Source organism: Octopus sinensis, linkage group LG11 (assembly GCF_006345805.1).
Source record: "Octopus sinensis linkage group LG11, ASM634580v1, whole genome shotgun sequence".
Taxonomy (NCBI): Eukaryota; Metazoa; Mollusca; class Cephalopoda; order Octopoda; family Octopodidae; genus Octopus; species Octopus sinensis.
Genome location: NC_043007.1, coordinates 56628046 through 56654685, shown reverse-complemented (window position 1 = coordinate 56654685; position 26640 = coordinate 56628046). Strand labels below are relative to the sequence as shown.

Here is a 26640-nt window from a genome sequence, read left to right as displayed (position 1 = left end):
GTATTTCGTCTGTCTTTACGTTCTAAGTTCAAACTCCGCCGAGGTCGACTTTGCATTCATCCTTTCGGGGTCGATAAATTAAGTATCAGTTGCGTACTGGGGTTGATCTAATCGACTGGCCCCCTCCCCCAAAATTTCGGGCCTTGTGCCTAGAGTAGAAAAGAATATCAAATATCCCTGTCATGTTTTGTCGTTACAAATGCGACGAGGTTGAATTCACTCGTGTCAAGTAGATAAAAATAAGCTTAGTCATGTATTAAGGTCAAACCAATCGATTATTCCGATCTGTTCTATAAATTTGTGACATAGCGGGAATGTAAAGTAATAAATAATATTCTTAGAATGGGCTGTTACCAGTTAAGTCTTTTGTTTACGGACAAACAAATTGCAATGCCGATGATGATAGGAAACAACCAGTGGTCCTTCACTCGGCAAAATAAATACACAATTAACCAACCTAGATATCTCTTATGATATTATAGTATAAAATCGTCCTTAGTAACTGAGGGAAACTATAATTGTTCGTATAATAGTAAAGATTAAGAAAAAAATATTTTATTTTCAAGAGATTTCAACACTGTTATTTAACGTTGAAGAGATACCTATCATTCTAGTGCCCCCTAAGACACAGAACACAACAGACAACGACAGAGATCACGTACAAAACAATGTTTTCATTCTTGTTTTTTTTTTGTTCGTTTTGTTCATTTTTTTCAAACTGCTCTGTAGTGTGTGGCATTATATGGTTCTTATCTCATGTAATATAGGATATTTCTGTTTACTATATGCCAACGTTTAGAATGCTAATCAACATTAGCCGGCACCAACTAATTCATAAACCTGTCATCTCTTCGAATAAAAAAACGTCAGATGTTAAGCGAATAGGGTAATATTAGCTATTACAGCTTTTGGAGAAATATTTCCGACACGAGATTAATCACACAGAGACGTACACAGACACAGTTAAGCACACACACACACACACACACACACACACACACACACACACGCACACACACACACACATACACACACATACACATACACACAGAGACACACACACATACACGAGAAGGCGATAAGATGAAGGTAGGTGGGTAAGCTGTGTATGTGTGTGTACATATGTTATACATATGTATGTATATATCTAGCTACCTTCCTATCTATTTGTATATACATATATATATATGTGCATGTGGGTGGGTGCGCGCGTGTGTGTGCGTGTGTATCTAAATATATATAGAAGTAAATGTACTGAAATGTTTATGACAAAGCTTCATGAACGAAATGGGATGTTCATATAATCTACCAGTTTCACATTTTTAAAGACATTCATGACTTCGTAATTAATGATGTAAGAACTTCATGATTTCATGTCTATGTTGTTAGTGATATTGTTATAACATCATCATTTCGTAAATAATTGTTTGCAATGACATGAAATGTGATAAATGATTGATATTAAAAGAAAATGGCAGTGGGGGAGGAAATAGTGGAATATTTTCCACTTAATACTAGTTATAAATTCAATTTTAACAAATACACTTTTTCATAGGGCTGTCGCTATATATTTCAATGAATGCTATCTCAATTAACTGCTGTTATACACCACACTATGCCCTCACTACACTTATACAAAGGAAAACAATTTTTGTTGAAGTCGACGATTCCGAGCAAATGTGTCAATATGTTCACTGAGAGATGTCTGTAGCCCGGTAAACGAATTTATTCTCAATGCAGTGTCATTAGTTTTCTCGAACTCATTCCTGTTTGTCTCATATATTTCTCTTCATATTATACACCTATATACGACAATCTTCTTTCAGTTTCCGAGGACTTATTCCTTGTAAGCCTGGTGCTTATTCTATCGATATCTTCCTGCGAACCGCTAGATAACGGGGACTTAGACGCATCGGTTTCTAAGCGAGAGTTGGGGAACAAACACAGACACAAATACATTCACATAAATAGACTTCTTTAAGTTTCCGTCAACCAAATCAACTGACGTGGCTTTAGACGGCAGAAGGCTACAGTAGAGCCACTTGCCCAAGGTACCACGGAGTGAGACTGAAATCGGAATCATGTAATTGGAAAGCAAAATTCTTAGCACACAGCCACCCCCGCGCCTACACACACACACACACACACACACACACACACACATACACGAGAAGGCGATAAGATGAAGGTAGGTGGGTAAGCTGTGTATGTGTGTGTACATATGTTATACATATGTATGTATATATCTAGCTACCTTCCTATCTATTTGTATATACATATATATATATGTGCATGTGGGTGGGTGCGCGCGTGTGTGTGCGTGTGTATCTAAATATATATAGAAGTAAATGTACTGAAATGTTTATGACAAAGCTTCATGAACGAAATGGGATGTTCATATAATCTACCAGTTTCACATTTTTAAAGACATTCATGACTTCGTAATTAATGATGTAAGAACTTCATGATTTCATGTCTATGTTGTTAGTGATATTGTTATAACATCATCATTTCGTAAATAATTGTTTGCAATGACATGAAATGTGATAAATGATTGATATTAAAAGAAAATGGCAGTGGGGGAGGAAATAGTGGAATATTTTCCACTTAATACTAGTTATAAATTCAATTTTAACAAATACACTTTTTCATAGGGCTGTCGCTATATATTTCAATGAATGCTATCTCAATTAACTGCTGTTATACACCACACTATGCCCTCACTACACTTATACAAAGGAAAACAATTTTTGTTGAAGTCGACGATTCCGAGCAAATGTGTCAATATGTTCACTGAGAGATGTCTGTAGCCCGGTAAACGAATTTATTCTCAATGCAGTGTCATTAGTTTTCTCGAACTCATTCCTGTTTGTCTCATATATTTCTCTTCATATTATACACCTATATACGACAATCTTCTTTCAGTTTCCGAGGACTTATTCCTTGTAAGCCTGGTGCTTATTCTATCGATATCTTCCTGCGAACCGCTAGATAACGGGGACTTAGACACATCGGTTTCTAAGCGAGAGTTGGGGAACAAACACAGACACAAATACATTCACATAAATAGACTTCTTTAAGTTTCCGTCAACCAAATCAACTGACGTGGCTTTAGACGGCAGAAGGCTACAGTAGAGCCACTTGCCCAAGGTACCACGGAGTGAGACTGAAATCGGAATCATGTAATTGGAAAGCAAAATTCTTAGCACACAGCCACCCCCGCGCCTACACACACACACACACACACACACACACACATACACACACACACACACATATACTATTGAACCTTGAGAGGTGCGTTATGTCGGTAATAATTAACACACGCACTGGTTCGGTCCTTTATTGCTATTGTTAGTTAATGGTTTAGTTACTCCCTTAACCAATTTATCGATCAGCCGTTTTTTACTTGCTTTTCAATCACATATGTTCAGTATTGTTACTGTTGCCATTTCTCTGTATGTATGTATGTATGTATGTATGTATGTATGTATGTATGTATGTATGTATGTATGTATGTGTATGTATATATATATGTATGTATATATGTATACATACACGCACGCACACACACACACGCACACACACACACACACACACACACACAAATGGAAGTGTCACTGAAGAGATTGCAACAATGCGATGAAATAATTATTTGACAAAAGAAGAAATGACAACACTAACAATACTGAACATTTGAACGATTAACTGTTTGACATGAGTTTGAAAAACTAGTAAAAAACGGCTGATCGATAAATTGGTTAACGGAGTAACTAAACCATTATCTAACAATAGCACTAAAGGACCGTGCGTGTGTTTATTATTACCGGCACAATGCCACTCTCAAGATTCATTAAACCAATATTAATAACACACACGCTGTTTGAATTTCTTTATTATTAGTCAATTGGTTAGATATCTATCCAACTAACTAATGGATCATCTGCTTAATGTGATGGTTAAACAGTCAATCGTTTTTGTTATTTTTTTGTACGTGAAATTTGGATAGATATTTAACCAACTGACTAATAATCCTTTCTACTAAAGACAGAAGGCCTGAAATTTTGGGGGAGAGGACTAATCGATTACATTGACCCCAATGTTTCAATGGTACTTAATTTATCGACCCCGAAAGGATGGAAGGCAAAGTCAACCTCGGTCACAAATAATTAAGGTGTGTGATTGAACCGATGCGTGTTATTGATATTTGCTTAATGACTCGCCCGAGACAATAAGATGTGTTTCAACAAACGAATTCACATAATATTGCATTATGTATATATTATATACGTAGGGGGAGAATTCACAAAAAAAAAACCAAAACAAAAGACAAAGACAGGTGGTGTAGACAACAAACAGATGTATTGGTATAACGCTCGGGAAGTGAAAAAGTCTTTAACGTTTCGAGCCTACGCTCTTCCACAGAAAGTAACACAAAGAAACAAGGAGAGAAAATAAAGAATGTGTAGTGGCTAGCGATCTATCATGGTACTTAACTATGCATGTATACATAAAAACATATATGTTCTTGTACATCTCTCTATCTATCTATCTATCTATCTATCTATCTATCTATCTATCTATCTATCTATCTATCTATCTATCTATCTATCTATCTATCTATCTATCTATCTATCTATCTATCTATCTATTTGTCTATCTATCTATCTCTGCACAATGTAGCCAAATAGATAATGAGTTTGCTTCCAAAACATGAGATCTCGCGTTCGATCCCACTTGGGCAAAAGACGTATTCTGTAGCATCGCGTTCACCTATAATTTTTGAGTGAAACTGGGCAGGGGATAACTGTATAGAAGCCCCATTAGGTGGATTACACCTGAAATTCGAATGGTACAGCCTTGTCACACCCCTACTTGATGCGTTTATGCCGAATCTACTTGAGGATTATATTAACGATATATGTGTATGTCTCTATAAGGGCGGCGAGCTGGCAGAAACGTTAGCACGCCAGGCGAAATGCTTAGCAGTATTTCGTCTGCCGCTACGTTCTGAGTTCAAATTCCACCGAGGTCGACGTTGCTTTTCATCCTTTCGGGTACGATTAAATAAGTACCAGTTACGCACTGGGGTCGATATAATCGACTTAATCCGTTTGTCTGTCCTTGTTTGTCCTCTCTGAGTTTAGTCCCTTGTGGGTAGTAAAGAAATAGGTATACGTATATGTGGAATTCTCGGATAATTGCACGTTTATTTCGGAGCAAATAATGGAGCTTATCGAACAAAAGAATCGTCATCGTCGATCGATGGACATCCCATTACATACATATATATATATATACATATAGATATATGGGATTTTCAACCCAATAATCTACATGTTATTATTTATAGCTTTATGTGTTTCGAGATCCAATGCCCCCCAAAAGAATAGAATTTTATACATGTATGTGTGTGTGTGTGTGTGTGTGTGTGTGTGTGTGTGTGTGTGTGTGTGTGTGTGCGTGCGTTAATATGCTAGCCTATTAGGTGGGACATAACCTGCTAGGAATTGAGAAAAAGATGTTTCTTTGAAGCTTTTGAACGTATTGACCTGGACTCAATAAGGTATATTATTAAAGATGTGAAAAGATTTTGGAAAAGTGCAGTAACCAATACAAGAGCAATAGGAAATCTGTCAGACACTGCGATCATTGTGTACGTCCACATAGTGAGATGTAGAGAGAGCAGAGGGCACGGGAACACACACACACACACACACACCACACACACACACACACACACACAACACACACACACACACACACAGGCACACACACTTGTATAGCAGAAGTGATTGTTTGTCATGCGACAAGCACAGCTGTCTAGCTGGGAACGGAAGAGTTGATCTGTATTCCAACCAGCTGTCTTGATCATAACGATAGAACGAACAGACAGTATAAGGGCAAAGACTGCTAGGTGGCGCTGGATTTAGCGACCCGACTGCGTTTTTAAGTGGTTCACAAAACGCGGGTCCCCAATTAGATAGGTTCTACTTATTATTGCCACTTTTTTGTTGTCCTGTTTGTTAAATTTATACATTTATTGTTTTTAAATATTTTCTTACGCTCACCTTGACTAAGATAAAGAAGATACAAAAAGTAATAAAAATAAAGTAATAAAAAGTCATTATCCAAAGTGATATCTATCCCCCACCCCCACACATATACATGTGAGTGTGTGTTATATACATATATATATTTATGCGTATATATATGCATACATACATATAAATATATATTTATGTATATATGTATATATGTCCATATATATATATACGATATTGTGTGCGTGTGTATGTGTCTATGTGTGTGTATGCGTGCATGTACATGTGTTTATGTACACACTCACTCATATATATATATATATATATATATATATATATATATATATGTATATATGTATACATACATACATATATACGCACATGTATGTGTGTGTGAATATATATATACATATACATACATACATACACACACATATATTATATATGTATATATATATATATATATATATATCACTATACGTGTGCGTGTATTTACACACACACATATTTGCATGTATACGTATATACATAAATATATATATATGTATGTATATATGTATATATACATATACACACACACATACATATATATATAAATTCTTGTATCTATATATATATTTATATATTCAGAAGCATATATATGTACAATACATACATTATATAAATGTTTATATATGTTCCTAGAATATATATAAATATGTATATACTATATATACGTATTTGTACATATTATACACAAACATACATGTGTGTGAGTGTGTGTGTGTGTGTGTGTGTGTGTGTGTGTGTGTGTGTGTGTGTGTGTGTGTTTGTATACGTGCGTATATATGTATATATGGTATATTATCTCCATTTCACTGCATGAATGAAGATAACATCAATAATATATCCAAAAACACTTTATCGGCGGGTTATCGTCTCTACTTACCTCCGCACATTAAAATATATTTTTCTTGTTCTTAAACAATGCTGAGATCATTAAAGGCGATCTAAGATGGAAGAGCTGAGATCATTAAGGGGGACCCATGATGGAGGCACTATTCAGAATCTCAACACCCTGAGAGTAATTATCTTTTCCTATCATCTCCACTTTGACTTAATGTTCCTCGATTGTCCAGTCGTTTCGGCGCCTCCTTAAACTGAGCTAGAAAGTAGTATTGACTCTCTTGTCGAAGGAGCAGCGATTCAAGAAATATTTTACTTCTTGATCCAGTTTTATTTCTTGTTACCATAAAACAGCCTCTACTATATACATGTAGCCCCTAAATAACGCTCAAATCGCACCGTCTTCAAAATGAATAATGTTGAGCTATAAAATTCTACCTATACAAAAAACGTTATGATCAAAAATGGAAGCTAGAATTTCATTAGGCTAAAGAACAACAGCATTATATTTTTATTTGCTGTTGGTGATTAAATATGTGTTCATGCTCAATTTATTGAAAGACTAAATACTTAAAGTATTGGTTGCTAGAAACGATTGCCATGTGTCGTACGAACAGCCGCTTCGTGTGTATATAGGGAGAGAAAACCTGGCAGACAAGATTGTGTGAGGTCGCAAAAGAAACAGATGGTGACAACAAACAAGCTGCAGGGATAAATTAAATAGGTTTAATAAAAAATTAAAGCTCGGGCACATGAAGCCGAAAGCTATGGAGAAATAGAAAGAAAAGTGTTACCAACGGTGAAGACAATGCCTATATATATATATATATATAATATCATCAATATAGGGAGGCAAAAAAAATTTTGTAGAATTCTTTTGCCCCCAGCGGCCTAGTGGGGAAAAATTAATAGTCATAACCATTTTTAGTTCAATATCACAATCAAGAACGGCCATATAGGCCTATGTAGATTGGCTTGATTTAATTTAATCAGGTTAGTTTACCATTAAACAGTAGAAGAAACGGTGCATCGTATAAGGAATTTCAGGAAATGTTTTTTAATTTTCTCCTGGTTACGGAATAATGTTTTTTTGCGTTTGAAGCTTTTTTTGTTATTTCTAGTGGGTGAATGGCCTATTATGGCCGTTCCTTGATTGTGATATATATCTATATATATATATATATATATATATATACGAGGGGCGTTCAATAAGTAATGCCCCTGACCCACTTGCAGTTGTTTGATCTAGCTGAAATTTTGCATGTGCACTTATTTATATCTCTATAGATTAAGTGGCGAATTACAGCTCTGAACTAATTGTGGTTTCTGTTTACAGGTGTTCGAACTGAGTCAAGTGTGAAATGGAGCCTGTTGAGTGTCGAGTAGTGATCTGGTTTTTGTATTTGAAAGGACGCACACCACGGGAGACTTTTGATGAAATGAAAGTAACTTATGGTGATGATGCCCCATCATATGACCTTGTAAAACGCTGGCATTGTGAATTCAAACATAGTCGGAACTCTGTGGAAATAGCTCCCAGATCTGGTCGCCCCCTTCTGCCGTTGATGAGACGTCTGTCCGTCAAGTTGAGGCTGCCATTTTGGAAGGTCAACGCATAACTATTCGCCAAATAGCCCGTAGGTCAAGATTAGTACCGGGTCTGTGGAAACTATCATTCATGACCATTTGCATATCAAAAGGTGTCTGCCAGATGGATTTCCAGGTTGCTCACACCTTTCCAGAAGCAAGAACGCGTTGAGTGCTCGAGGATGAATTTGGAGATGTGCCAAGAAGATGAGTCAAAATTTTTCAAAAGACTGATCACACTGGATAAAACCTGGGTCCATCACTATGATCCATAGACCAAAGCCCAGTCGATGCAGTGAAAGCACCGTGACTCACCTCCTCCAAAGAAGGCAAGGGTGCAGCCCTCCGCTGACAAGGTTATGCTCACAGTCTTCTGGGACCAGGACGGAGTAGTGATGACAGATTTCCTGGCAAAGGGTACCACAATTACAGGAGCCTATTATGCTTCACTTTTGAGGAAATTAAGAGAAGCTATCAAAATCAAGAGGCGGGGCAAGATCAGCAAAGGCATCCTCCTCCTGCAGGACAACGCTCCGGTCCACAACTCGCGTGTCGCCAGATCAGAAGCACAGGCGTGCAGCTATGAACTCCTCCCCTTGCACCCTCTAATTGTCACCTCTTCCCAGCCATGAAGTTGATTTTGAAAGGAAAGCGTTTTCCAGATGATGCAGCCTTGATTTCTGAAGTCGTCGTGGTTGGAGGACCCAGCTGGGGTCTTCTACAAAAACGGTCTCCAGAGCTGTATCAAACGATGGGAGAAATGCATAACTCTGGGTAGTTCCTATGTAGGAAAAGACTAATAACTGTGCCAAGTGTCGTTGCTCTACTGCTATGGGAAGTGGGTCAGGGGCATTACTTATTGAACGCCCCTCGTATATGTATGTATATACATATATATATATATATATATATATATATGTATATATATTTATATATATATATATACAAAATAGATAGATGGATAGATACTCACACACAAACATAAGCATACATAGTTTATATATGTATATATATATATATATATATATGTATATCTACATATGTATGTATGTATATATATATATATATTAAATATATATACATATATATATATATATATATATATATATATTTATATATATATAGATGTATGTATATATATTTATATATATACATACATACAAAATAGATAGATGGATAGATACTCACACACAAACATAAGCATACATAGTTTTTATATATATTATATATATATATATATATACATATGTATGTATCTGTGTCTTTCTCATCACATGACAATCGTTGTTGGTTTGTTTACGTCCCTGTAACTTAGTGCTTCGACAAAAGAGACATAGAAAAAGTAACAGACTTAAAGTAAGTTCTAAGATTTGTACCACTAAATACCTTATCGAGATGCCCCGCATGGTCAATCTAATGACTAAGGAATATATATATATATGTATATATATATATATATATATATATATATATATATATATATATATATATGCACACATAGACATACATACACAAAGATATGGTTGCACGAAACAGCGTTGACTAAGATATATTCTAGAGCCGACAGGTACATCATGAGCCAACTGAATTCAACGGCCGGTGTTTTCTGGGCTCGTTCATTCTACAAGGCTTTGACTGGTCTCGGAATTTCTGGTATACTAAAGAGAACGTTTACTCCAGGCACAAGGCTCGAAATTTTGGTGGAGGGGGCCATTCGATTAGATCCACTCCAGTACGCAACTGGTACTTAATTTATCGACCCGAAAGGATGAAAAGCAAAGTCGACCTCGACGGAATGCTGTACTAAAGAGAACGGCCATAAATTCTAACTTAAAGATGCAAGGAAGGCTATCATAGGTGGCTTTGGATAAAAAGGGCAAACCGGTAGTTTGCTCCAATTGGAATATAAGCTGGGACTAGATCAGCTCTGGTTAGGTCAATTGGGTGAAGGGATCTGATTTTGAAAGGCGTGAAGCACCTTGCGACGCCGTAAGCACCTCTAATGATGCATTCCAGAGTATGCGTGAGATATGGCCTGGAACTACTACTACTACTACTACTACTACTACTACTACTACTAACTACTACTACTACTACTACTACTACTTATATATCCTATATACATACCATATATATAATATATTATCTATCTATCTATCTATCTATCTATCTATCTATCTATCTATCTATCTATCTATATATATGTATATATATATATATATATATATATATAACGGGAAGCTTTATGAAAATAGACAAAAGACGAAGGCAGGTGGAAAACAAACGAACAATTGTATTAGTATGGCGCTCAGGAAATATAAATAAAACAAGTCTTTAACGTTTCGAGCCTACGCTCTTCAACAGAAAGATACACAGAGAGAGAAAAACACAGTAAGAAGGAGAGAAAAAAATGCGTGCAGTAGCTAACGAATCAACATGGCGATCTGATTTCGGCCAGAGGTCAAAGATCAAACATGAGACGCTAGAGCGAAATAAGGGGAGATAATAGGGTTGATAAAAGGGTTGAGGGACCAGCTAAAAGTGCGTGGGAGGGGTCTGGATGTGTGTATGTATAGGGTTGGTGTATGTATTAGTATGTATAAGGGTGTGTGGTGTGTGTGTGTGTGTGTATGAGAGAGTATTAGTGCGTAGGATTGGTCTGGACGTGCGTATGTATGGGGGTGGTGTATGTATTAGTATGTATTAGTATGTATTAGTACGTATTGGTATGTATAGGTGTGTGTGGGTGTGTGAGAGAGGATAAGTGCGTATGCGGGGTCTGGACGTGTGTTGTATAGGGTGGTGTAAGTATTAGTATGTACTAGGATGTATTAGTACGTATTAGTATGTATTAGTTGGTGTGTGTATTAGTATGGCACATCATATGTGATGTGATGTGTAAAGTCATGTGGTGTAGTGAGGAGAAGAGGGGGAGGGGGAGAAGAGGGGGAGAGAGGGGGAGGGGAAGAAGAGGGGGAGGAGAAGGGGGAAGAGGAGGAGGATGGGGGAGATGGAAGGGGAGGAGGGGATGAGGAGGAAGAGGGAGAGGGGGAGAGAGGGGGAGAGAGGAGAGAGAAGGGGAGAGAGGAAGTGAGGGAGCAGAGGGAAGGGGAAGAGGGAGGAGGAAGAGGGAAGAAGGGAAGGGGAGTAGGGTGAAGGATGAAGGACTGAAGAAGTAGGGGTCAGGGTGAGAAAGGATAGGTTGAGGAGGGGGAGAGGGGGGTTAGATGAGGAGGGGGGGGAGAGTTGAGACCAAATGGCGTATAAGAGCGAAGAGAAGAGAGAAGATTAATTCCTGTTCGCGGCGCAAACGGGAATCCGGATGGCCTCTGTGTAAGGACAAACGAACACAGATAGGTTTGCAAGGAGTGACCGGTGGAGCGGAAATGGCGTGAGACCGGTGTGTCGTTCGCAAGGTGGATGTCACGAAGGTGTTCCGCGAACCGGTCAGCCAAGCGGCGTCCCGTTTGTTCCGATGTACAAGGAATTGCAGAGAGAGCAGAGATGCAATAGATATATTACTGGAGGTGCAGGTGAAGGAGTGGATGATGGGATAGGGTCGATGGTGGGTGCTAGTGAGGCGGGTGGTGTTGGAGAGGTAAGGGCAAGTGCGGCAACGTGGGCGGGAGCAGGGGAACGAGCAGGGTTGGGAGGTAGGGTCAGGGAAGGAGCTATGGACCAAAAGGTCTCGAAGGTTGTGGGCTCGTTTGAAGAGGGGGAGGGGTCGGTTAGGGAAGAGGTGTGAAGTGACGGGTCGGACTGGAGATGACGAAAGCTCGAAGAATGGTGCGTTGGAGACGTAGGGTCGTGGGGTGGTAAGTGAGGGGAAAAGGGAGGCGGGAGGAGGACTACAGGGGGGTTCGGGGAGAGAGAGCAGATACACGGTCCACGGACCGTGCTCTGGCAAGGGCGGTGTGGATAGTGGTGAGGGGGTATCCACGTAGGGTGAAGTGGTGAGCCATACGTTGAGACTGAGTCTCAAAGTCATGGTCGTCACTACAGAGCCTACGTAGACGGAGGAATTGGGAATAGGGGATGGAAAGCTGGTGTGTTCTGGGTGTGAGGAAGAGAAGTTGAGGTATGAGTGTGAGTCTGTGTGTTTGTAGTGAATGGAGGTGGTAAGAGTGGAGTGAAGAATGCTAACCGAAATGTCGAGGAAGGAGACAGAGGTGTTGGAGATAGTGGAAGTGAAGTGGAGGGCTGGATGGAAAGATTGGACGAAAGAGAGGAAGGAATCTAGATATATATGTATATATATAATACAAAGCAATTACAAAGGATACGGAAACTGATACATTTTCAAAGTTTTCTTTTAATTTTAACAGTTAATTATATAGTATGATTAACTGAGGAAATTAAAAGAAAAATTTGTAGATGTACAACTCTCCGTATTTTCTGTAATTGTTTTGGATTTACACTCCCAGAAAATTTTCATAATTCAGTGAAGCGAACCTAAAAGCATTACAGCGAAATTGTTCACTCTAAACAAGCCTTCATGCTTCTTGCTACCAGATGTGGTTAGTCGAAACCTAGATTGTACATGAGAGCACTTACGGTACCCACTTGGATAATTTATCGCTATATATTCATCATATATATGTATATAATTAATACATGTATTGATAAAAACGGTAAGATAACAAAAGAAAGAGACCTCGATATTACGTAAATAGAGGAATTTATCTGTAAATGTAATATGTGGCAATTATTTGGTAGCCAAGATAAAACTCCGAGTTTCTGTTGCCGAGGTGGAAATCCACGCCACCATCTTTTCAGTTATCCAACCATCGGAAAAACGCTATGAAGGGATGGTGGCGTGGATTTCCACCTCGGCATCCGAAACCCGGTGTTTTATCTTGGCTACCGAATAATTGTCACATATTACATTTACAGATATATATATATATATATATATATATATATATATATGTATGTATGTATGTATGTATGTATGTATGTATGTATGTATGTATATAACTAGCAGAGATACCCGGCGTTGCTCGGGATTAAAATGGAGTAGTTTGTATATAATATATACAAACAAGTTATGTTGAAATACATAATATGGGAAAGTGCAGCATTGACAACAAAACATTTGTGGAGTAAATGATGGGCGAATTCGACTAAGCAACATGCTATGCGTCTGTTTAGAGTGTATCAGGCCCTAACCTGTCATGAAAAATGGGGGTGAGGTGGGGATTATGTGATTTTTGAACGCACCGAAAAGCTGTCAGCGGAGATACTCTCTTTTGCAGCAGTCGGCGCTGTGTCTAACACGACTTATCATCTGAAATTTTAACACCTCCTTCAGGTTTGTTGTCCTACATCATTCATAAAGTAAATTTGGAGGAAACTGTGGTTGTTCGTTTTGGGGTAACAGGGAACCAATGAGGGGAAAGACTTGCCCCTGAACTTTGACGTCGGCATAAATTTATGTTTATCTATCTTCTTTGAGGCACCAAACGATGTCATTTGAAATGTAGTTGTCTGATATTGTTCAGAAAATCCTCTGACTGGATGGAAGTGCCTTCTAGAAGATCCATAAGAGGTTGAGAAGAGGTAGTGCTGGCAATGTTACCTGACCGCCTGAGCAGCACATACCATTTGTTTCATTTGAAAATTTTAAAGCTCTGGAGAAACGATAATTTGTGTTTAGCACACCAATTTCGACAGAGTTATTATATTTATAAGCATGGGATGTATCATATCTGAAAACAGCTTCAGGAGTTGTGAAGAACGAATTTGTACGTAGTCTGTTTCTGAGAGCTATTCTATTGGACCTCTGTCTAATCATTAAAACATTGATTAATGATCCAGCATTAACTGCTGCAACATGCATTTGCTGATCTTGTGGAGATGTTTGGTGATTGTATGTGATGCTTACTTTTGATTGTTTCTTCTCAATAAGGATAACTGATTGATAACCAATCTTAACACAAAATATATTCGGACATCATAAGAGAGACAAAGAAAGGAAAGAAGCGAGACAGCATAGCGACGGTTTTGTCTGACTGTCACCCTGCTCTCCCCTTGTTGCTTTTATTAGCGGAACAAACAGGACAAAAAGATTATAAAAATGGTGATTCTCACTTTGAAACTCACAATTCTGAAAATCTTTTTAGATTACGGAACGCCCCGCTCTCACATGTATCCATGTTTAAAATTTATGCACGATCGGTTGAACAATACTCGAGTTATAAGCGCACAGACAGACAAACAGACAGAACGGATTATATATATATATATATATATATATATATATATATAATGAACATACACACACATTCACAGAGAATGCATGTATATACACATATACACGTGCTTATTGAATATCTATATATGTCTCTATACATTCATATATACATGTGTATATACATACATATGTATGTAAGTATGTATATATGTATGTATATGGAGGCATGTTGCTTAGTGGTTAGGTTGTTGCACTTATGATCGTAAGAACGTCGTTGACCAGGTGATACGTTGTATTCTTGAATAAAATACTTCATTTCATGTTCCTCCAGTCTACTCAGTTGACAAAAAAAAAAAGAGTAATCAGTAATCCTGCGACAGACCAGCCTGAAATAAATGTGCAAGCCTCGAAGAATGTGGGAAACTGGCCTTATGAGCCTATGATTCGGGGGATACTTTCGATACTTCTATATATATATATATATATAATTTCAGCAATGTAACTACACACATGCTGTTGGCGATTTATCTTCCCTCTTTGGACTTTTTCCTTTCTGCTTTCCGACAGAGAGCTATGCTCGAAACGTCAACTCTCTCTTTTAACCGAGCGTGAAACTAATACAGTCCTTGTGCACGTCCATTTGTTGTTCGTTAATTTCATTCGTTTATTTGAATTTATATATATATATACATACAAGCATATATATATATATATACATATATATACATATATACACACACACACATATATATATATATATTATATATATATATATACATATATGATATGCTATATATATATATACATATATTACATATTACAAAAATCACCCGACAGTAAATCAAAATCCATAAATACTACCTGTAATTCTGTATTGACTCGAATGCAAAAATGTATCGGTCAAGAATGACTCCCAGTTTGAACAATTTTCACGATCTTACATATTTAGATGCTTATATTAAATTCATTCAGTTGTTAAACATAAATATATCTTGGAATTAAATGGTTTTGATTTACTGTCAGGTGATTTTTTGCCAACTCTGTATACATATAAGTATATGTATGTTTGTGTGCTTGTGTGTGTGTGTATGTGTGTTTGTGTGGAGAAAAGTATAACATTTTTGACCCTCGAAGCAATTAAGAGCATTATGTGAATGTAAGTGAGAAAAAAAGACAGTGGGAGATAGAGAGAGGAGAAGGTGAGAGAGAGTGAGACTGAACCTAAAATCATGTGGTTGCAAAGTTAGCTTCTTAACCACACAGCCATGTCTGTAGTGCTTGATTATATTGAAGGTGGTGGTAATGGTAATGATAATAATTTTAATGATGGTGGTGACGAAGACGACGACGACGAGGATGATGATGATGATAATGATGATGGAGAGCCGAGGTCTTGTTGAGCAACTGAGATAGTAGTAGATGCATTAAAGGCAGTCGTGTTGGTAATGGTGATCGTGGGCTTAGGATATGGAAATAATTTTAATGATGGTGGTACTGTCGGTATGGTAAAGGTGTTGCAATTTGTGGACGATAGAGATAGTAGTATTGGTGGTGGTGATGGTGTTGGTGGAGGTGGTGGTGGTGGTAGTGGTGGTGGTGGTAGTGTTAGTGGTGTTGGTGATATTAATAATATGTGTTAGTTGAAGCAGTTACCAGGCCAACATTAACATCCGTTGTGCACGTGGTTTGCGTTCTCCATATAACTCCCCATCACATACACACACACTGACACACACAGACCCCCAACACACACGCACACACACAAACGCACATTCACAGGAAATTCAACATATGCAGCATTAAAGTGTTATACTATTCCTAAACTACTACTACTACTACTACTACTACTACTACTACTACTACTACTACTACTACTGTTGCTGCTGCCGATGAAGCTGCTGCAGTCAAATTTTTCATCCTTTTTCATTTTATAAAAGGAAATCGTCAGTAACTGCAAGAAGATTCTTTAAAACTCTTTGAAGGCCTTAAAATTCCTTTGTTGTTGTCTTGATCGTTCAGGTTTAGCTTCAGGTCATCCCTTGTCAGAAGAGATCTAATTGTGATAATCCCATCACTTTGTTTGTTATGGTAGTGAATTCATTATCGATATGCTCTACTTTATATTACAGACGATGTGATTTAAGAGAGACATAGTTGCTCTTTTAGTCGTTCAAGCGGCTTCGTATAAAGCTCCCTCGTTCGTTCCTTTTTTGTATTGTTTGATATCGGAGTCTAATTTTACGGCAGCATTAACAGTGACAAGTAAGAACCTTTACGTGGACGAACAACTTGCTACAAATAGCATTCACATTTCACTCGAATCACAATCTATAGTCTACAAGAAAAAGGAAACATTGAATAATGTAGTTGTAAACAAATAGAAAGATGAGATGGTCATGGCTGGCTGGTATGACTTCGATTATAAGAATCTTCAATGAAGGATAACTTGGAGCTAAGTGATAACAACAACAATAACAGCAACAGCAAGAGTAAATCAGACGCGGCAGCGGCAGTAGCAACAGCGGCGGTGGTGGCATAAATGCAGGCATGTCTCCTGATCAACCTTCTTAGAGAAAATCTATGATGAAAGGTATTCCAGCCATGACCTCGTATTTTTTATACATCTGGCACTACACTGGCGGAGCAATGTTATTTGATGGAGATTTGGCTGCTATTTCTTAGAGCTCGAGCAACGTCGTGGAAACTTTTCCACTGGCTCGCTCACATTGCGTGTTTATAGATGCGTCAATGTAAACTTGCAATATGATAAATAATGTTTGGAGTGACCTGACCAAAATAAAGTTGAAATTTAACTGATAAAATGAATATCCTGCAAACCATTGATTCTTATATTAAAGATTAGGGAGAGGGGCTTTTCTACGGAGAAGGACCTTGATACTTACAACAGTAAATAGTAATGTTTAATGGTACCTGTTTGACGGTCGAGGTCTGAGCCATTAAGCATTCTGTCTTTATCAACAACATAGTACAACGAAGCATTGGGAATGATATCTAAACATTCCCGCATTCCATCTGCCAGTCATAGAAAGAGCAATCTTAATTAATATACATTTCCTCATCATAAAGAAATAATATTTTCAAGTTCTGGTACAAGGCCAGCAATTTCAGGGGCATTTCGTCCGTCATCACGTTCTCAGTTCAAATTCCGATAAAATATGTACCAATTGAACATTGGGGTCACTGTAATCGACATACCTGCTCCCTTAAATTTCTAGCCTTGTGCTAAAATTTGAAATAAATTTAATCGATTATGTCAGAGACATGATCAAAATTATATGTTATTGCTTTTACATAGCAGCAAAGCCACAAAATGTTAGAAGAGGCAGTAGTCAATTTGAAGAAGACTAATATATAACTGGTAGACATTTCATCGACCCTAGTATTTCACTGGTACTTAATTTATCGACCCCGAAAGGAAAAATCAACCTCAGCTAAATTTGAACTCAGTACGTAAAGACGTACGAAATGTCGATAAGCATTTCGTCCGGCGCGCTACGATTCTGCCAGCTCACCACTTTAATAACAACAGCAACAATAATAATGGGGTAAATAGGTGTACGCGAGATAATGTTTGGCGGTATAAAATTACAAGTTGATATCATTACATTAGAGAAATAATGAGGGATACAAGTACTTAGGATACCCAGGACAATAGTGTAAGGAAAGGAGAAATGAGAGAGAAAAAGTCTCCAAGAATACAAGAGAAGAATTAGAAAGTTGCTTGGAACAAAATTAGAGTCATTAAAGCAATGAAAACATGGGCTATGTCAGTATTAATGTATTCTATTCCTTTTCTAAAATGTGCAAAGGCAGGGTATAATATAAAACTAGGAAGCTGCTCACAATGCAGAACGCACACCACGCCGAAACCAATATGAAGGCTGCTGAAGATGATAAAACGTCGAAGTCGCCATCTGCGATATTAGGGTTGAAAAATTGTTATATGTCGCGAAGGAAGAATACTATCGGCGGCTAGAAATATCCAAAAAGAAGTTGCTGAAACAGTAGGAGTATTCAAGAACAGGAAAAAGAACAATAGAACAAGCACTTCGAAAGAAATGGAATCAGATATCCAATTCATGCAACAAAGCGAAGATACTGGAAGTAAAGAATGCTGTTTATGGCAGACAGATGGAAACCTGAAGCGAGAAACCGAATCGCTAATTATAACTGCTTAAGGACAACCTATTAAAACGAATTTGATAAAGGCAAAGATTGATAAAACTCAAGCAGACGCAGTGTCTGCCGGAAAGGAGAAGTAAATATTAATTATCTCTAAGTGAAATTAGTATGCTGGCGCAAAAAAATGAATAAGAAAAAAAAAAGGATTATAAACGCAGGCGTGAATGTGTCGGTAAAGGAATCGATTGGAATATTAACTAGTTAGTGCGTAGATTCAAAGCATCAGATAAGTGGTATGAACACGAGCTAGAGGCTGTAATGGAGATTAATAATTAGAGAATTTTATGGGATTTTTCCAAAAACACTGACCATATTTTCGAAGCAAAATGACCAGGTGTGATTGCAGAAGACTAACAGGTAAAAGAAAAAAAGGGTGGGGGAACAAAAAAACAGTGTAAGATCACAGACTTTGCAATATCCCATGATAAGAAATTGAGAAGACAGAAATAGTAGGACCCAGCCAGACAGATGAAGAGATTGTGGAAGTTTAAGATGACAATTGTTCCTGTACAACCTACAAACTGCTGCCTGGGAGGCTAAAGGATAATGGAATTGAGGCTTGCATTGTAAACCAGCAGAAAAGTGCCATCTAGTATTCTGAATGCATCCAAAGACTCTTGAGATATGAGGAAACTTGTTGTCACCAAACCTGAAAAGAACATCTCTGCTGGATAATATAGCACATAATAGCTTTAAGAATGGTGATAATTTCTTTCAGGACTTTGGGGACAGTAAAAGAACAATGGGGTTTACACAGACTGCAAATGCTCGAAAACAGCAAAAACAATATATAACAATAAAATAGCATAAAAATTATGTCCAATGGATCGGGGATAGACATTTAGTGGGAAAACACCACACAATGCTTCAGGTTACTCTACTGCATCAAAGACCCCAACATTATCATCCACGCAGTCCCTTTATTTCTGTTTACAATTGCATAATCATTTAACCTCACATATTTCACTGCCTTTCCCTACCTTTCGGAAAAAATACAAGAGGATAGCATTTTATTCTCATCCATTCTTCCATTTTCAAATGGTACTTAAAGAAATACACGAGCGCTTGACCAGAAAGGAAAAAAAGTTCATTAGTTTATCAATTTTTTTTTAACCTCGTGTACCACAGAGCATTCTTAATCTTTAAGTTGAGAAAAACTAGTTAATCTTCCTTACCAAAAGCTGATAGCCAGAAACTGTCAATCACATAGACGCTGGAAGCTTGACACAAAGTCACAAATCTGTCCAGCACAGACACTGAAGGAAAACACGCTTCTTAAACAGGTTCGGCTACTGACGCTTCCGTGCCTATTGAGCTTGTTTCGAATGTTTCGAATACATCCGTGTAGCATTGTGAGGGCAAAGGTTTTTCGGAAATTGTCAATAATCCCTGATGAAACTGTTCAGACTGTTCTGGTATACGTCTATAAATGTTCCAAGACTATTGTCACACACTCCCGCCGTGAGGATGGACTTTCATCGGCCATATTGTCCAGTTGGTAAAATGCAATGATCAACTTTAGTCCAAGACTTACCCAAGGGTGAAAACACGGTCAAACAGGCGAGCTACAGAAAAGTGTGTAGTAACGCACTTTGTTACTCGTCACCACTGTCATATTTCAGCAGTCAACTACAACAACAACAATAATAAAATTATAATAATTCTTTCTATTATTGGCACGAGGCCAGGATTTTAAGTGGTAGGGCAGTCGATTACATCATACCCAGTACTCAACTGGTACTTATTTCATCGACCAAGAAAAGACGGAAAGCAAAGTCGACAACAACAACAACAACAACAATAATAATAATAATTAATAATAATAATAATAATAATAATAATAATAATAATAATAATGAATAATAAAACATAATTTAGGATTAGTAGAACAACAAACAGAATACCTTGTATTCTGGTTGCATTTTTCTGTTTTCCAATTTTAAATCACATCAATATCTATAAATCTGAAATGCGAAAAGTTTGTTTGTCTGGTTTGGGCACTGGAACGGGTTAAAGGCCACTAGATCCCGTTGGATTGACTCCAAAATTTACAGGGACATGTAAAATGAGGTGAGGATGCGAGTGGGCTAAGTTAGAAATCCCTATGTTAAAAGGTGTCGTTACTAGGGCAAAAAACGCACACTTTGACAAGTCTCCTCTCATTCTCTTATCTGCATGTCTTCCTCCGACTCTCTCTGTTTCCTCCCTTCCCATCACTTTCTCTCTATAACGACGTTTGATAGATACTACTATCTTTCCCTCGCTGCCTTCGCCCGCGCTGTCCCTCTTTCCCCCACCGCCTTCCCCTCCCTCTGTATGTCTTTCTGCATTCATAGAGAGTTTTATTATTATGAGAACAAATATTATGAATCAGATATTTATTGGGTTAATTTATAAATGTGTGTGTGTGTTCTAGATATAAATATGTATATATAATGTATATATACAAAGTGTATATATCTGTATTTATATATATATATATATATAATATATATATATATAATCTGTATACATTTGTATATATAATGCGTACACACACACACACACACATACATATATGTATATATATATGTATATATATATATATATATTATATATATATATATATATATATAATATATATATATATATATATATAATGTGTGCATTATGTGGTCGGTTGAGGTGAAAATATGCACACCTATGTTAAAAGTGCTGGCGAGTTTGCATGGCAACTATTTTTTTCCTCAAATGAAAGGCGTGACCTCTAAGACAAAATTCCTCATCTTATAAAATGTGGCCCGAGTTGACCTGAATGAAATCGGGTTATATTAACCAAAATGTGGAAAGGAGTCTAAATGGGGCTGGAAGGGGATTAAAATTTACAGTAGCAGGTGTTTAGGAATTCTCTGTTATATCAAGCTAAAAAATTTGCGCCAACCTTTAAATCTTCAATGTGTTGCCGTCCATGATGAAGAAGTTTTGAATACTTGCATTGGTGAGTCTACTGTCGTGAGAAAGAATCACTTCAAAACTTAGTGTTTAGGAATTTTCTTTTACATCAAGTTCAAAATTTTACGCTTGCCGTTAAACTGCCACTACGTTACTGTCCGTCGTTAAGAAATGCCAGCCATTGTGACTATCCTCAGATTCTATCCCTTCTAACTTTGGTTTCCAATATTTTTTTAATTTTTGTTCCGCTTGCAAGTTCGTCTGTCCCTTTTAAATGTTAGTGTTTTGCTGTCTGCCTTGAAGCAGACCTTTCCGTTGTCACAACCTGATATTTATGATTGATCTTTCAAAATACTTTCTTTCTCAACTTACTCAAGATTTTTGTTGTTTATAAATGGGAGATAGAGAGAGAAAGATAGAAATAGAAAGCGAGGGAGAGTCCGAGAGAAAGGAAGAGTAAGAGAGTGGGAAAGTGAGAGAGAAACAAAGAGGGAGAATGTGGTGATAAAAAACATAAAGGAGGCAACAGAAAGTAACAACCACACTCTTACCCGCTCTACGAGCGGGTTACCTTAAGCTTGTTTAAGCATACGTTACATTACATCTTCCCACAATCGATGAAGTAGCAACCAGTAGGAAACTGGAGCTGATATCATCAATTGTAAGTATGAATAAGATAATTCAGCATAGATACAGTTCTTTGCCTAAAGTTAGTAAAAAACAAAAGAAATAATCTCCTTCGAATTTGTACACCCTACAAAATGTTGCTTTGGAAAATGTCCTGTCTTCACGACTCTATAAGAAAATATATTGATATTTCTGTGGATGAGTGAATACTTTGTAAGGATGTGTAATGTACATAATACACACATGCATACATACATACATACATACATACATACATACATACATACATACATACATACATACATACATACATACATACATACATACATACATGCACAAGTGCTCGATTAAACCAAACGTGCTAGAAAACTATCAATCGCTGATTTATCAGGTTATCCCAAAAGTTCTTTCCGAATTTTGAATAAAGAAAACAAGTGATCGAATGTTATATTTAATTGAAATTTAATCATCATTGTACTCTACCTGATTATCTATGACTTCCTTCCATCTATTTACAAGCTTTTTAATCCCATCAATGTAAAACTCTTTTGGTTTCAAGCGAAGAACTCTGAAATGTTAGTTTCGACCTCCTCCATGCTTGCGAAAGAATATGTCCCCCAAATGATTCTGTAAACTATGAAACAAATGGTAGTCTGAAGGAGCAAGGTCTGGAGAATAAGGTGGATGAGGAATTTTTCCCACCTAAGCTCTACGATCTTCTGTGATGTGATCTTTGCATGTGGTATCGCGCATTGTCTTGACGAAACATCACTCATTTTCGATTCACTAAAGCGGGTCCTTTTTTCTTCAAATCTTGGTTCAAGCGCTCTAATTGCTGACAGTAGACTTGAGCATTGATCGTTGCATTAGGTAGTAATAATTCAAAGTGAATTACTCCTTTGCAATCCCACCAGATAGAAATAACTTTTTCCCCATGAAGTTCCCTTCTCGATTGTGGTTCAGCTTTTTCTCTTTTACCAAGCCACTGTTTACGACGTTTAATATTTCGATAGAAGATCCATTATTCGTCACCAGTCAGAGGTCTATCCAAAAAGGGTAAAATGAGTTCGCGAGAAAGGAGAGAAGAGCAGATGTCAACTCGGGATTTGCGGTTGCTTTTGGACAATTCATGAGTCACCCATTTTCCATGTTTAGGAACCTTTCCAAGTTGTTGAAGATGACGATAAGCAGTTGTATGGTTTGAACTAAGCTTTATTGCCAATTCTTCAACTGATAATGCAGGATTTTCTTCAAGTAATGCCTCAAGGAGCTTAGCATCAACTCAACTGGTTCGATCTTCATCTTCAAGGCCGAAATCTCCACTTCTGTATTTTGCAAACCATATTCTGCAAGTTCTTTTATTGAAGCATTCTTTCCCATAAACTGAGTTTATGATCCGAGTCGCTTCGGCTGCAGAGTTTCCTTTTTTTGTTCTCATAAAGCATTATGTGCCTCAAATGCTCTTTGGATACTTCCATGTTAGAAAGGGTTTTAATTAAAGAAATTTTAATTCTATTATTCTGTAAAATAATATTTAATTAGTTTAAATATACACAAATGCATAAAACTAATTTTTAATTCCATTAGACATTCTAAAATACTATTACATTTCATTCAGTTTAAAAAAATAGTAAAATCGGACAGAACTTATGGGATGACCTGATAGTTAAAAAATAGATATAAATATATAATCCATTGACATCATACAAATATATATTTTAGTGTACATACAGGAGAAAAGTATCCAACGCATGTCATGCAATTTATATATTCGTTCTCATAAACACGCATGTACACACACACGCACACACGCACACACAGACATAGACACACACAGACACGCACACATACACACACGCACGCGCGCGCGCGCAGCACACACACACACACACACACACTCTGTTTTTTTAGATTTTGGCTATGCTCAATCGCCGTTACAGATTCCTACAGTCCTTCATCTGTGCATTTTTTCTATTTCGACTTGTAATGTTCTTTAAATTTGCATGTGTATGGATGTGTGTTAGCGTGTGAGTGTGAGACAGAGGCAGAGATAGATAGATAGAGAGAGAGAGAGAGAGAGAGAGAGAGATAAAGAGAGTTAGAGAGAGAGCGTTATATCTTCATGTGTGTGTGTGTGTGTATAAAAATGTGACCGCATAGAATCAATAGGGTATTGATTAGCAAGCGACAAAAAGTGACTTTGAGTCCTGCCTCAGCCAAAGACGATGCTTTTGTAAAGTTTAGAAAACCTTGTTTGGATTCCAATCAGCGTCACTTTCATGGATTGAAGAAACAACATCACTGAATTCCTTAAGTCCAATTTGTAAAACATTTATCCAAGAAATGCGGGAAACACTTGCTTATGAAAGAAAAGTGGCTTATTAAATGCTAAAACGGACATACTAAGGATAGTGTTACAATGAAATATCTATGAAATTTGAATGGTTTAATGTCGGTGTGGTGAACAATCCGTAAAAGTAGCTCGAATATATCTTAAGTATGTACATTTAATAATGCCTATCTTTTATCTTTTACTTATTTCAGTCATTCAACTGCGACCATTCTGGAGTACCGCCTTGAAGAAGTTTTAGTCGAATTAATCGCCTGCAGTACATTTTTTTAAAAGCTTTGCACTTATTCTATCGGTCTCTTTTCCGAACCGCTAAGTTACGGGAACGTAAACACACCAACACCGGTTGTCATGCGGTGGGGACAGACACAAAGACAAAGACATACACACACATAGATATATACCACGGGCTTCCTTCAGTTTCTGTCTACGAAATATACTCACAAGGTCAGCCTAAGGGTGTGGTAGAAGTCACTTGCCCAAGGTTCCACGCAGTGGACCTGAACCCGGAGATGTGGTTTGGAAGCAAGCTTCTTAGTACACAGCCACGTCTGCACCTATGTTTCTATTAAACATAGTATATAGATGATACAATGAAACAAGCAAATATAAATAGAAAACAAAAGGGTGCTAAAAACGGATGACGCAAAGTACGATGACGCAAAGCATGATTGATCAGAGATTGAGTGAAATTTACCGGTTAATTTAGATAGATGTTATAGATACGGCTGGTGATCTTCGCAAACATTTACAGGTCAATATCAGCACGTAAAACGTGGCTGGAGGAAGCGGAAACTGGTTCGAGTGCTTGTAATGAGGTGAATTCTATTTACAAGCTAACAGTCTTGTTCAAGGTATTTAATTGCCAGTAAGAGCAAAAACATGTATGTATGTATGTATGTATGTATGTATGTATGTATGCATGCGTGCATGCATGCATGTATGTATGTATGCATGCATGTATGTATATAAAAAGAATTATATAGGCAAGCATGTGTGTGTACGTATAAATACACATTCATATATACACACATGCGCACACACACATACATATATATATTTATGTATACATATGTATGTATGTATGTATGTATGTATGTATGTATGTATGTATGTATGTATGTATGTATATATATATATATATATATATATATATATATATATATACATACATGCATACATAAACATACCCACATACATATGCACACATAAATACCTATGTATTTTGTGTTCGTACGTCGGTGTGACACGTTTGTAATATGCATGCATGTAGAAATATGTTGTATGCATGTATGTATGTATGTATGTATGTATGTATGTATGCATGTATGTATTTAGATTTAAGGACAGAATTACTTACCGGAAGATATTGTCCTCCAAGTGACTAGTAAATTTAGTTGTTTTTCAGAAAGAGGCTGAAATGGGAAATGAGATAACTGAACGATACGATTGGTTTAGTACATTTGCTTGTTTGATTTGTGGAACACACCAGCAGACATGGCTTCTTCTCTCACTTTATCTGAAAGTGTTGATTTTGTTTATTTTTATGTGTTTATGTATTTTATCATGTTTCCAGTGGTGAGTAAATGCACCGACTGACCGGCATCTCGAAATTGTTACGAGGCTTCTTGATTGAAAAACAACAAAAATAAATAATGATAAAACTACTACTACTACTACTACTACTACTACTACTACTATTACTACTACTACTACTACTACTACTGCTGCTGCTGCTGCTACTACTACTACTACTACTACTACTACTACTACTACTGCTGCTGCTGCTGCCTGACACAGAAAGAGCAAGAACACACACA

General features: G+C 37.2%; 1 protein-coding gene across 1 annotated transcript in view; it reads right to left on the bottom strand.

Moving 5' to 3' along the window:
- Positions 1-26202, bottom strand: part of LOC115217655 (gremlin-2-like) — a 112252-nt gene extending 86050 nt beyond the window's left edge. Inside the window, exon 1 of the mRNA XM_036507508.1 lies at positions 26181-26202. The gene's annotated coding sequence lies outside the window, so the exon portion shown is untranslated. The remainder of the gene's footprint in view (positions 1-26180) is intronic.
- Positions 26203-26640: the final 438 nt, after the last annotated feature.